At 45.1% G+C, this 13,256-nt stretch overlaps 1 protein-coding gene across 7 annotated transcripts in view; it reads right to left on the reverse strand.

Annotated features, from left to right (window-relative positions):
* Positions 1–13,054, reverse strand: part of SPECC1L (sperm antigen with calponin homology and coiled-coil domains 1 like) — a 125,335-nt gene extending 112,281 nt beyond the window's left edge. Inside the window, exons 1-2 of one of the 7 annotated variants that reach the window (XM_029216745.1) lie at positions 12,900–12,977; positions 9,108–9,219 (exon numbers count right to left, since the gene is read on the reverse strand). The gene's annotated coding sequence lies outside the window, so the exon portion shown is untranslated. Of the gene's footprint in view, positions 1–9,107; positions 9,595–10,921; positions 11,441–11,466; positions 11,488–12,899 lie in introns of those variants that run through there. The other 6 variants (XM_029216755.1, XM_029216727.1, XM_029216791.1 and 3 more) reach the window with 6 other exon arrangements.
* Positions 13,055–13,256: the final 202 nt, after the last annotated feature.

The following is a 13,256-nucleotide window of genomic DNA, read 5'->3' on the forward strand; positions in this document are numbered from 1 at the left end:
TTGTTTTGTGTGTGTGTGGTACACAGGCCTCTTACTGTTGTGGCCTCTCCCATTGCGGAGCACAGGCTCCGTAAGCGCAGGCTCAGCGGCCATGGCTCACAGGCCCAGCCGCTCCATGGCATGTGGGATCCTCCCAGACCGGGGCACGAACCCGTGTCCCCTGCATCGGCAGGCGGACTCTCAACCACTGCGCCACCAGGGAAGCCCCGAATTGTCGCTTTTTTAAGATGAGATAAAGGTATTGTGGATTTTTGTAAAAGATTCTTTATTAATTAAATTAGAAAATAACAGAAAAAACTCTGGGCCTGGCTTCCCAGGTCCTCTAATCAGTCCTCTCTGCTTCCTGTTTCCCTATGACCGAGGACAGACAGCAAACTACAGTCCATGGGCCAAATCCAGCTCATCACTTGTTTTTGTACAGTCCACAAACTAAGAATATTTCTTGCATTTTTTTTATTTTTTATTTTTTTTGCGGTACGTGGGCCTCTCACTGTTGTGGCCTCTCCCGTTGCGAAGCACAGGCTCCGGACGCGCAGGCTCTGTGGCCATGGCTCACGGGCCCAGCCGCTCCGTGGCATGTGGGATCTTTCCGGACCGGGGCACGAACCCGTGTCCCCTGCATCGGCAGGCAGACTCTCAACCACTGCACCACCAGGGAAGCCCTATTTCTTGCATTTTTAAATGGTTGGGGAGAAAAAAAAAAATCAAGAGTATTTTGTGACATCAAAAACTATACAAAATTCAAGTTTTCAGATCCACTAAGAAAATTTTATTGAAACACAGGTACACTCATTCATTCATGTATTTCTATGGCTACTTCTGTGCTGATTAGTTGCAACAGAGACTATATGGCCTGCAAAGTCAAAAACATTTACTACCTGGCTCTTTACAGAAAAAGCCTGTCAGTCTCTGTCTCTACTGAGACTATAATGATATGCCTTCCCCTCCTCTCAGTTGAATTTGACTTTCCTCTTTTTTGTTTTCTTTTTTTTTTTTTGGCCGCGCCATAGAGTCTTAACCACTGGAGTGCCAGGGAAGTCCCTTTGTTTTTTGGGGGGTTGACTTTCATATAGAACTACAGGTGACTAAATTCCCCATCTCAGGAATGTTTTCCCCTTTTCCAAATCCTAACCATTACCAGCAGCTTATGTGGAAGCAGGTAAGCAAAACATTCCTTGTTACTATACAGATTGAGGCCTTGGCGATGCTGTCCCCGTGTGTACAAGGGACAGCTGACGACCCCCTATTCACTTCCAATCTTTCACAGCGGGCTGGCAGGCTAGCAACTAGGAAAGAGAGCATGCAATATAGGGTACTGAAAGAAATGCTCAAGGAAGCCATGGGAATAATGTGTCTGTCCTGTACCACAATGTCATCATTTACGTGTTACCAGTACAAGTGAAAGTCAAAAAGATACCAACTCAAAACAGCAGAATTTCAAAAAGAAATCAGGAAGAAAAAGCTGATGAGGGGCAGAAGGGGATGAGGAGAAAACCGACAACTTAGACTCTCACCAACTGTGGTTAGTGGAAAACTGTGGAGACCCTAGCATTAAAGGGGCATGCAGCCCTCCCCCGGAGGCCAAAGCAGCCTAAGAAGGAAGGTCCCTATGAAGCTGGAACCTCAGCTCATCGGATGTCCTGACGCCCTCGAGCTGCCACGCTACATAAGGTAGTCTAACCCCAGGGATCACTACCTCCTTGCACACCATCTGGGAACAAATAAGAAGTAAGAAACCTGGAATGCATCTCTGTGACTAGTCTCAATAGGAAACCCTGACCTTTTGAAGGCAAGATGTTTTCACCTCAAATTTTTTTCAACTTTACCGAGATATAATTGATAAATAAAACTGTAACACATTTAAAATGTACATCACGGTGACTGATATACATTGTAAAAGGATTCCCACCACCTAGTTAATTAATACATCACCGCACATATTTATCTTTTGTTCACGTGTGTGAGAAGCAGATTTTGGAAGGGTGCAGGTGCTGTCAAAGGTTAGAATCTGATCCTATTGTCCACAAGTTCCCGGGAAGAGGAAAGCTCTGAAAGACAGACTCTGGAAGACCTGCTTCTGTAGCAGAAGAGGGAGTTTGGGCTTAAAGTGTCCCCACAGCACAGCAGGGCTCTTCCAAGGGCAACAATACAGTCCTGAGCTGAAATAAATCATCTGATTTACACTGTCTGGATCTCTGGGAAGACAGGAGTCCCAGGTAGACTGTCCTCCTCAGAGGACCTGGTAAGGTACTGTGTGCAGTTCTAGAGCCACACTGTGAGGAGAAAATCTAATAACCAGCCTGTCTCCAGTCCAGAGAGCTCTGAAAACAACTCAAGTAAGTGAGACTTTCATCTCGGTAAGTGAAAATAGTCGTTTTCAAACTTCAAAAGGTCCAGAAGGCAGGAATAGGACTAGAGAGTGAAAGTTATCAAGCGACAGATTCCGAGGCAACTAATAATCAGCGATGTCCCTACACCAACCGAGCGGCCTTAAAACTGGTTGGGTCCTCCCCTCGCCGAAGGCACTTAAGCGGGGCCAGGAGGACCGCTCGTCATCAGACACCAGCTGAATGTTCGGCTCCCGCACTAACTTCGGTTAGCTAGATACTCGGACAGTCACAACGCTTCAGCTCTCAGGGCTCCAGGTAACAGTGGTGCAACATCAACTGTTTTAAAGAGCATCACATGGAACCTACACGGGGGAATTTGCTGAGCTCACTTTCTCACTTGCCTGTTTCCTGAGGGAATCTCTTTCTCAGTGCAGCCACCAGCCACCCCCATTACCTGAAATGTCCCAAGCTCGCTTCTGATGCAGCATGGCACATATATCTAAGCTCCAGGCTCCTGACAATTTAAAAAAAAGTATGTAGACCAAAGACAAAGAAACCAGTAACTGCTATGCAAAAAGTAATCAGCTGTTTGAGAGATAACAGGTCTTTTTCCTCTTGACCTCACTATGCTCTGAAGCTTCACCTGCAAAGATGTTCAGAGACTAAGAACCCTTCACAGAAGTCACTCTCTGGCATCAGTACAGACCCTGCTGCTGCTGACCACCCTCTCCCCACCTGAAGGACTCCCTGGCCAGACAAGGTGCAGCACCTATGCAATCACATGCGACGAGGAATGAAACGGCATAGGAACCTTAGGTGGTTATCCCTGAGGATAATGAACCTTGGGTGACAAAGTAAACACTGCGTTAGTGTTTCAGCAGAGACTCTCATACTTGCATAATAAATCCCCTTCTTAGCCTACCATCACAGGATATACTCTTCAATTTTTATTTCCTGCTTAAAAAAACATCACTACAGAAATAGTATTGGAGGGCTTCCCTGGTGGCGCAGTGGTTGAGAGTCCGCCTGCCGATGCAGGGGACACGAGTTCGTGCCCCAGTCCGGGAAGATCCCACATGCCTCGGAGTGGCTGGGCCCGTGAGCCATGGCCGCTGAGCCTGTGTGTCCGGAGCCTGTGCTCCGCAACGGGAGAGGCCACAACAGTGAGGGGCCTGCATACCAAAAAAAAAAAAAAGAAAAAAAAAAGAAATAGTATTGGAAAAAATTATAAATTCCAAATTCATACTTCACTGTCACTTTATTTAAAATAATGTGTATACTGCATATGTGAGAAAAACGAACCAATCAAACAAAATCATCATTAACTACTATCAAGGGCCATCCCATATTTAAAACTTGCCTGAGTGGCTTAAGGGAGAAGAGGCATGAAATTAGGAAGAGAGGGGGCCCAGCCAAGCGCTCAGGCAAGAAAGGGTGTAGAAGGAGGAGGCAAAGAAGAGGACCTCAGTAAGACCAGGCAGGCATCAAGGTCAGTCCCCCAGCCATCATCCTATGACACCCCCACAGGCTTTGTCACTAGTTGCCCCTTCAATTCTTGGGCAGTTTTTCATACGTGGAGCCAAATGTCAGTGCAACTATAACTACCATTTACTAGGGAAACTGCCAAAGCAGCACAAAATAAATCCAGTCCTCTTTCCATGTGAAAGCTCTTCAAATATTTCAATTATAAGAGAAACAATGCCCTACATCGTCTTCTGTTCTCCAGGCTAAATGGCACTGCCGTTCCTTCAACCATATGGCAAATGCATTCCAGTTGAAAGGCAGCATATTACAGTGAAAAGAACACAGGGCTTTTAGTCAGAAAACTGGGCTCAAGTCCAAGCTTGGCCCCTGGTTAACTCTGTATTCCTAACCTCGTTTCCTCACTTATAAAATTAAGGAAAATAACTACCTTAAGCTGTATGGTGAGAGGACCGTATTTAATGAAAGGTACACATGAAATGTATGCTTTTTCAGCCATGCTGCCACGGATGCTCATTAGATTCCACAGTACTAATAACCTAAACCTCATAAACCTTATGAATTAAATTAGTTTTATAAATAAAGTTTTGGAACCCAACCCAACTAAGCACATGTGTGGTGGGGGAGGACAGCGAGAAGCAAAGGCAGGAGAGGAGGTGACTAAGATCCCTGTACTGCTAGACAGTATGCTGGGTGGCATTTATATTCTACACTAGACCTTCAGAAATATTACTTTAACATAAACTTGCAGGTTGTGTTTTGTTCTGAATTTTTATAAACGAACATTAGTAACTGAATTGCCCAAAAAATTTTTCTGCAAAATAATGTTTTATTCATTAGAGTGACATTCAGATTATTAATAGATGACTAGCATTCCATCATGATGGAGCTGGTCTGGATGAGCAAGACTTTGACCTGGATGGGTAACACAAAGGGTGAATAACTGTGTGTCTAAAATGTGCATTTCTAACTTCATTTCAAAGTCAAATATAAAAAACAAAATCAGAATCGAAATGCTTATTTTAACTGCATTACCACTAGGGCCAACATAGAAGGGTTAGTGCAGGCCAAACTAGGCTACATATCAATATAAATCTGCCCTTATTGGGAGGGAATTCCCTCCAGGCCTAACCACTCTAGAGGACCCAGATTATTTTCCCTAAGCATCACCATGAATAATTTAAAGTAGGCTTTACTGGAGGGACAATCTCAATAATTCATAGGGCAATATAACAAACACAGAAAAAGTTCAGGAAGAAAACAAGAGTCTTGACTGGGCCCAGAAGTTTTGCCATGTCCCCCAAAAGTACTCTCAACCGCATCCATCAGAAACCTCCAGCACACATATCTCACCTGGTTTTCGGGGAACGATGTCTATTACTTGTCAACAGGATAAGAGGATTTGGATACAATTTATAAATGTGCAAACTTTGCTACCAAGGACTCATATGTGAATCTCCTAGAACTTCATATCCACATTAACCAACTGGGTCTTTTTTTTTTCCTTTTTTTTATTTTATGAAAATGTTTCTACTTTCTCCTGCAAGATTATTAATACTAATACTGACTTAAAGTAACTTGTAACAACATTTAGGGCAATGTAGCCTTTGGTACTTCATATACACTACTCAGAAAGCCCCCACAGACTCAAACTGCAATGGTAAAACCCTAGGCTATGCTACTTGTTTATTTCCTGACTTTCCACCCCTGCTTCTATTAGAAAGTAAACTCTAAGAGTGCAGGGTGTTTTGTTTGTTTTGTTCATGCTGTTGCCTCAAAGCCTAGAACAGTGCCTGATCCATAATAGCCTTTTATTATCTGCTGAATTGAATGAATAAACAGTATATTTATATTATGGAATATTACTATGAAGCCATTAATCACAATGAGTCAGAATGATACCAGCTGATTTAATGGACTTTCCAGAAGTATTAAGTGAGGAAAACAAAAAGCAGAAGTGCCAAAAATATCCCATGTTTTAAAAAGTATGCCCTGAAAACCCGTACATTGATCAGCAAGTGGAGAACTTAGAACGTGACACACTGCTGGAGGGACTGTAAAATGGAGCAGCTTTGAAAAACAGTTGGTGGTTCCTCAAAAAGTTTAACATTGCTACCATATGACCCAGTGATTCCACTTCTACATATACACCTAAGAGAACAGAAAACATCTGTCCACACAAAAATTTGTACATGAATGTTCACAGCAGCATTATTCATACTATCCAAAAGTGGAATAAACCAGGGACTTCCCTAGTGGTCCAGTGGTTAAGATGCTGCACTTCCAATGCAGGGGGTGCGGGTTCAGTCCCTGGTCAGGGAACTAAAATCCCACGTGTTGTGTGGCCAAAAAGTTAAAAAAAAAAAAAAAAGAAAGAAAGAAAAGAAAAGTGGAATAAACTAAATGTCCATCAACTAATGAATAGATAACAAAGTATGGACTCTTATTTAGCCATAAAAGGAATGAAGTACTAATGAATGCTACAACATGGATAACCCTTGGAAACATTATGCTAAATGAAAGAAACCACACAAAAGGCCACATATTGTCTGATTCCATTTATATCCAGAATAGACAAGTCCAGAGAAAGTAGATTAGTGATCGCCAGGGGCTTGGGGGAGTGGAGAATGGAGAGTGACTGTTGCTGGGTACAAGGTTTCTTCCTGAGGTGATGAAAATGCTCTGGAATTAGAGAGTGGTGCTCAATGCACAACTCTGTGAATATACTAAAAACCACTGAGGTGTGCAATTCAAAAAGCATGGCAACCTAAATGTCGATCAACACAGGAATGGATAAAGAAGATGTGGTACATATATACAATGGAATATTACTCAGTCATAAAAAAGAACAAAATCATTCCATTTGCAGCAACATGGATGGACCTAGAGACTGTCATACTGAGTGAAGTAAGTCAGACAGAGAAAGACAAATATTATGATATTGCTTATATGTGGAATCTAAAAAAAGGGAACAAAATGAACTTATCTACAAAACAGAAATAGAGTTACAGATGTAGAAAACAAACTTATGGTTACCAGGGGGTCACAGGGGAGAGATAAATTGGAAGATTGGGATTGACATATACACACTACTATGTATAAGACATTGATAGATAGCTAATAAGGACCTACTGTATAGCACAGGGAATTCTACTCAGTACTCTGTAATAGCGTATGTGGGAGGGGAATCTGAAAAGGTGTGGATATATGTGTGTATATAGCTGATTCACTTTGCTGTACACCTGAAACTAACACAACATTGTAAATCAATTGTACTCTAGGGACTTCCCTGGTGGTCCAGTGGTTAAGAATCCATCTTCCAATGCAGGGGACACAGGTTCCATCCCTGGTTGGGGAACTAAGGTCCCACATGCCTCAGGGCAACTGAGCCCGCACGCCGCAACTACTGAGCCCACGCACCACAACTAGAGAGAAGCCCATGCACCACAACTAGAGAGAAGCCCGCATGCCGCAACTAAAGATCCCACGTGCCACAACTAAGACTGGATGCAGCCAAAAATAAATTAAATTAAAAAAAAATACTATACTCCAATCAAAATTTAAATAAACAAATAAATAAATTTGACTCATTTAAGTTGGAAAAAAACAAAAAGGATGAACTTTATGGTATATGAATTATACCTCAATAAAGCTGTTATTTTTAAAAACCATACATGTTTGCAAATGAATACATGAATGAATATATGCATACACGATTCTTGTATTCAAATGAATACATGAACGATGAAGAGTGGTATGAAAGGTTGACATTCCTGGTGGTGGAGTTCGGGGGAGGGGAGAGTGGGGTGGGGAGAGGAGACAAGTGTTGAGGCAAGAAGTAAGAGATAAACAAAAAAAGACTAAAAAATCCAAGGCTGGTGGCCTCGAGTGGCAGGGGCCGGGCAAAGTTGAATAAGTACGCAATGAGGTAAGCTTGAGGAATAAAAATGAGGGGGACTTCCCTGGCGGTCCAGTGGTTAGGACTCAGCGCTTTCACTGCAGAGAGCCCAGGGTTCAATCCCTGGCCAGGGAACTAAGATCCTGCAAGCCTTGCGGCTCGCCCCCCCAAAAAAAAAAGAATAAAAATGAGGGAACTAGGTTTGAAAAATCCAGCAGGTAATTTGTAACAGGGCAGAGAAAACACACCTGAGTAAGTGTAATGATGTGACAGAGTTTGTAGAAATGCAGAGGCCAGATAGGGAAAAGAACAAGAACACAGGACAGAAGATTTAAGACTGACCCTAACCAGGGACTTCCCTGGAGGTCCAGTGGTTAGGACTCGGTGCTTTCACTGCTGGAGCCTGGGTTCAATCCCTGGTCAGGGAACTAAGGTCCAGCAAGCCACCAGGCCAGGGCTGGGGGGTTGGGGCGGGAGGCTGGGAGAGACTGACCCAAACCCACCAAGGTTTAAAATGTGCAAGAAGACTCAATAGCTCCTGCTCAAGAACTCCTGGGCCTGGTGGGGCAGAACAAACTATGACCAGGAGACGCTACCAGGGAAAGAAGGGAGTGGGACTCAGGACACTGGCATCTCCTACATGGCAGGACAGGGGCATCTCTCGGAAGAAAGTGTCCAGTTGTGACTGTTCTGGAAATCAGCAGCCCCAACAAACTGCTTCAGGACTTCCCACGGGACGAGGTGCCCCTGGAAAACGGCTGAGTTGGGACTTTCCCAAGAACATGAAAAGTGAGAGAGGAAGAAAGGGACAACTTTCATTTTTAACAAGTATTTCTTGACAAATCCTAACACTGCCGTCAGTTTCTTTGCCTCTTTCCCAAGCTTAATCAGGCTCTTTTTTTTTTTTTCTTTTGTACAAACTCAGTTCTTTTGAAAAGAAGTGTAATACGGGGCTTTTTTTTTTCAAGAGACAAAGTATTTTTCCCCTTTAACATTTCTGTTTTCCCTGGGCTATATGTACAAGAGACGAACTTGAAATTTAATATCTTCATCTCTTAAAACTTTACCATCCAAAAACAACAACAGTAAAAACCACCACCACCAAGATGGAAGGTATACAAGGGGAAAAAGGGAAACAACATGAAACAAATGCGCATTCCTTCCAGAGCCCGGAACAAAGGTGATATAATAGACATCACAGACAGAGTCTCCTCCGTCAAGAAATTAGATTTTAATTAGACACTAAGACACAATTAAATGGACTTTGCAAGTTGGTGTGCATGGCTGGGAGGTATCTCAGGGATGGCGAGGCCAAGTGGACCTGTAGTGAAAAGCTCCTCAGGGACAGGGACTAAGTGACCCACTTCCTCAGGACCCATGCCTGACAAACTACTCACCCAGCAGATGCAACGACACGCACCCCACTCTGCACTGCGGTGTCCCAGCTGGTGGAGAAAAGCAGACAAAACCAGGGAGCCAAATCCTAACTGGACAGGGTGCTGGACAAGCCTGCAGGAGACAGGATAAGGGATGCCTTTCAGGCCAGGTCCTACCTGAGCTGAGTTTTGAAGGATGAAGTGAGAGAAAAGCTTTCCAGCAGAGGAGACTGGAGAGAGCTCCAAGGACCAAGAGCTCAACGAAGCACCTAAAAGGAGGTGGGGGCAGGACGAGAGTGGCGGCCAGAGCCCAGTGACACCAGGCTAAGGATCGGTAGATCTGATTGTAAAGATAGTGGGAGCCATTGAAGGATTTTCAATTGTGCAGCGAGCAGGGCAGTAACTGTGAACAGATTAACATTTTAGAAAGAAAGGCAGGGGCAAACCTCAGGATTTAACCAAAAAATAAAGACAAGAACTACAATGAAGATGTGCAAAAAGGTCAGGGAAAACACTTAACAGATCTGCATTCTCTTCTTCTGGACAAATGTCCTTTACAGAGTTTCCATGTTATCCTTTGAAAATGGAGAACTCAGGTGGGTGAGAGCAATCAGTCCTCCCAATGTGAACATGAGTATTTGAAGAATTAAAGATTGCATTATTAATTTTAATTTGAGACACTTTTAAAATGTATGCTTGATACACATTATATACTGTAGTTTTGTAAGTACAAAAGAAAATTTACAATAACTCTAAATCTAAATCTAGTAAGATTTTTTAAATCTTTAAAAATTTTTAAGATTTCACAGACACAATGGTCATCTGTTACATTCACTTTGGAACTGGACAGGGTGCTGGACAGCCACTTCTCCCCTCAGCATATCTGAAATATAATCTGTAAGCCTAATTTCTTGATGGTCATGGTGTTTCACAGCAAAAGACTGGGGTCACAATACTAAAAAGTTTCGGAGCTGACAGAGAATCCCCACAGGGATTCTTTACCTCAGCAGCCAGTCTATTCAATACTAACAATTCCAACCACCAGGAGGAATTTCCCTGCCTAGGCTTATACACACACAAAAATATCCTGACATTTTACATCTGGTAGGAAAGGATGATCAGAAGTGTCTTTAATACCAAGCAAATTCAACAGAGCCTTCTTAGTTGCCTGTGGATTGGGACAAATGACCACAAAGTAACTCATATTTACTCTTAAAAAGTAATCTATATTTTAATCTTAGCAGCAAAAGCCCCAGGAACATTTTCACTAAACTCCCTTACTACAACAGCAAAACAATAGATTCTACGTTCCCTTTATTTCTAAAAATAGCTCATTGTGATAAGAAAACCAACCTGTAGTTGCCATTTATTACAATCTCATTTAGCACCATTTACTATCACCATCATGTCACAGAAGATGCTTGAATTTTAGTATCAAGAAAATGACATTTTTTAGAAAGGGAAGTCCTAGTTGAATAAATTTAGTTTTATGAAAAACTCCCTATATTGTCCTCGTTTTTCCTAATACACTGAAGCCCACTCAACAGTTCATTTCAGGGGCCTGACCAAGGGTCTCCGAGATTGGTTCTCACCAGCCTTACACCACCACCTGGTCTTTGACGAAGGACCACAATGTCATGGAACTGGTGAGAAGGCCCAGTTCTACCCCTGGCTGAAGAGGACAAAGTAGGCAAAGATCCATTAAACATTAAAATTGGCAACTCAAGCTCCTTTCCACCTCCACCCCCAAACCCCACACTCTACAGATGGGGAAATGAAGCCCAGAAAGGAAAACCGACTTGCCCAAAGCCATAAAGCCAAGAAATTTAACTCACCTACTGACACCCTGCCACTGTTCCTCTACTGAGGTGGAGAGTTTGCGTAATGACTATGGACAAGTTAGCCATGTGATTTAAATATGTATATGGTTATACAGCAAGTCTTAATGTATTATGAAAACCCATCCCTAATAATAATTTTGAACCAAAGCAGTACTATCATCTGAGTCATCTAAAATATAAGATGTACTTTATGGAGTCAGTTATAAAGAGAACCTCTGCTTCAGAGAAATCCCGTCTCAAGAGGACACACTGCAGATACACAACCCCAAAAGTTCAAGTTTAAAACAGAAATTTTGATACAAACCTCACCTTAACCAATACTGCTATAATCACTTCCCATTCACTATGATGCTAAACTGCACACTTAGATATTTGGACTGTTGCCAAGGTGCAGAGTGATAAAGCTTTTCTATGGCACTATATTCACTTTCTTTTCTTTTTAAAAAAAATTTATTTATTTTATTTATTTATTTTTGGCTGTGTTGGGTCTTTGTTGCTGTGCGTGGGCTTTCTCTAGTTGTGGTGCGCGGGCTTCTCACTGCGGTGGCTTCTCTTGTTGCAGAGCACAGGATCTAGGTGCACCGGCTTCAGTAGTTGTGGCTCGCGAGCTCTAGAGCACAGGCTCAGTAGTTGTGGCACACGGGCTTAGTTGCTCTGCGGCACGTGGGATCTTCCCGGACCAGAGCTCGAACCCATGTCCCCTGCATTGGCAGGCAGATTCTTAACCACTGTGCCACCAGGGAACCCCTCACTTTCTTACTGAAAATGAATGTCAAGAAAATCCCTACATACGTAGAGTATGCACAGGCAACTAAAAAGCATTCTCCAGCTATCTCAAGATGCTTGGAGTACACTCATTCAACGGAGAAAAGGAGACATGTTTCAAGAGAAAAAAATTACTGGATCAGCTATCTCTTTATAGAAAAAAATCTTACCTAGGTCAATACCTTACTTCTCCTTACCCTTCTGCATCGATGTGTCTATTTGATAACCTACCCATATTATAGTGATGTCTGCTGGTTATCTACCAAGCCCCAGGCTCTGATTGCATCTCAAGATGCAGCCCCCGGGGTGAAAGCAAACATTTTTTAGTCTCTCGCATCTGTTGCAAACTTACAAAACATTATCAATGGCTGAAGATGATTTTTTTTTTTTTAATACAACACAGACATTTCCCCCTGTGATCAATACAGGACGGCGAATTTATGGGAATTTTCCCTGGGTCCTCCCGTGCTTGCCCGCGAATTACCAAGGGCATTAACAAATCAAGATTCTTTGCGCTTGAATGATCACAGGAGTTACTTGGTTTTGTAAATGGGCCGAAACTGAGTGGAAACTGTTTCTTTTCCAGTCATCTCCAGGGGAGCTGCCCAGAAACGAACTCTGATGTCTTAAACGTAACCACTGAAGCCATACAATGACCACACTGCGGGAAAGGCAGAACTTCCTCGGCAGAACACAAGATTATTCACATCCAACCTGATGCAATTAACCAGGTCTGGAGAAAAAAGGATACTCCTCCTGCTCCGGGCTGACCCCGCCGGCGGAGCTGGGCGCGGGTGGGGGCGCGGCCCGGCGGAAGCAGAGCCCGCAGGAGGCCCGGGTCGGCCGCCCGCCGCATCCTCGGGCCCGGGGATGGAGGCCGGGGACTAAAGGACTGGGGGCCAGGGGCTACGGGGCGGCGGCCCCAGCCTCTCCTGGCGCGCGAGGAGAGGAGACCGGTGGGCGCGGCCGCAGAACCAGCCAGGCCCCAAGCAGCCGGGACGCCCGCCGGCCGGGGTCGCGGCTTCGGCTGCCCGGGGGCCCGCGAGGGGATGGCGCAGGCGCGCGCCAGGCGGGGGGCCCGGGAGGGGACGGCGCAGGCGCGGGCCGCCGGGGTCTGCGGGGCCGCCGGGGCCTGGCCGCGCGGGCGGCGCTGAGGAGAGGGACGCTCCCACCGCGCACACTCAGGGCACCCGGCCCCGGCTCTTACCGCGCAGCGCCGTCTCGCTTGCTCGCTGGCTCCGTGCTGGGGCCAGGCGGCGAGCTCGCCCGGTGGCGCGGCCCGAATCCGTTGAGTCCGGCCTCAGGGCAGCAGCCAACCCCGCGGCGCCGTTCGCCCGGCCCGCCCAGCCTCCCTCGCGGCCCACGCCCCCAGCCCGCCCCTTGTCTGTCCCACACGGCCGCCGAAGACTGCGCAGGCGCGGCTCAGGCCCCGCCCACATCGCCCCCGCGCAGGCGTCTGCGGCACAGCCCACTCGGCTCGCCTCCCTCCCGGCTCTGGATCGCGCAGGCGCCGTACCATCCGGCCGGCCACAGAAATGCCTCAGGCAGGCAGTGCGCATGCGTG

Source organism: Monodon monoceros, unplaced genomic scaffold, assembly GCF_005190385.1.
Source record: "Monodon monoceros isolate NGI ecotype Baffin Bay Population unplaced genomic scaffold, NGI_Narwhal_1 Super_Scaffold_1, whole genome shotgun sequence".
NCBI classification, from domain to species: domain Eukaryota; kingdom Metazoa; phylum Chordata; class Mammalia; order Artiodactyla; family Monodontidae; genus Monodon; species Monodon monoceros.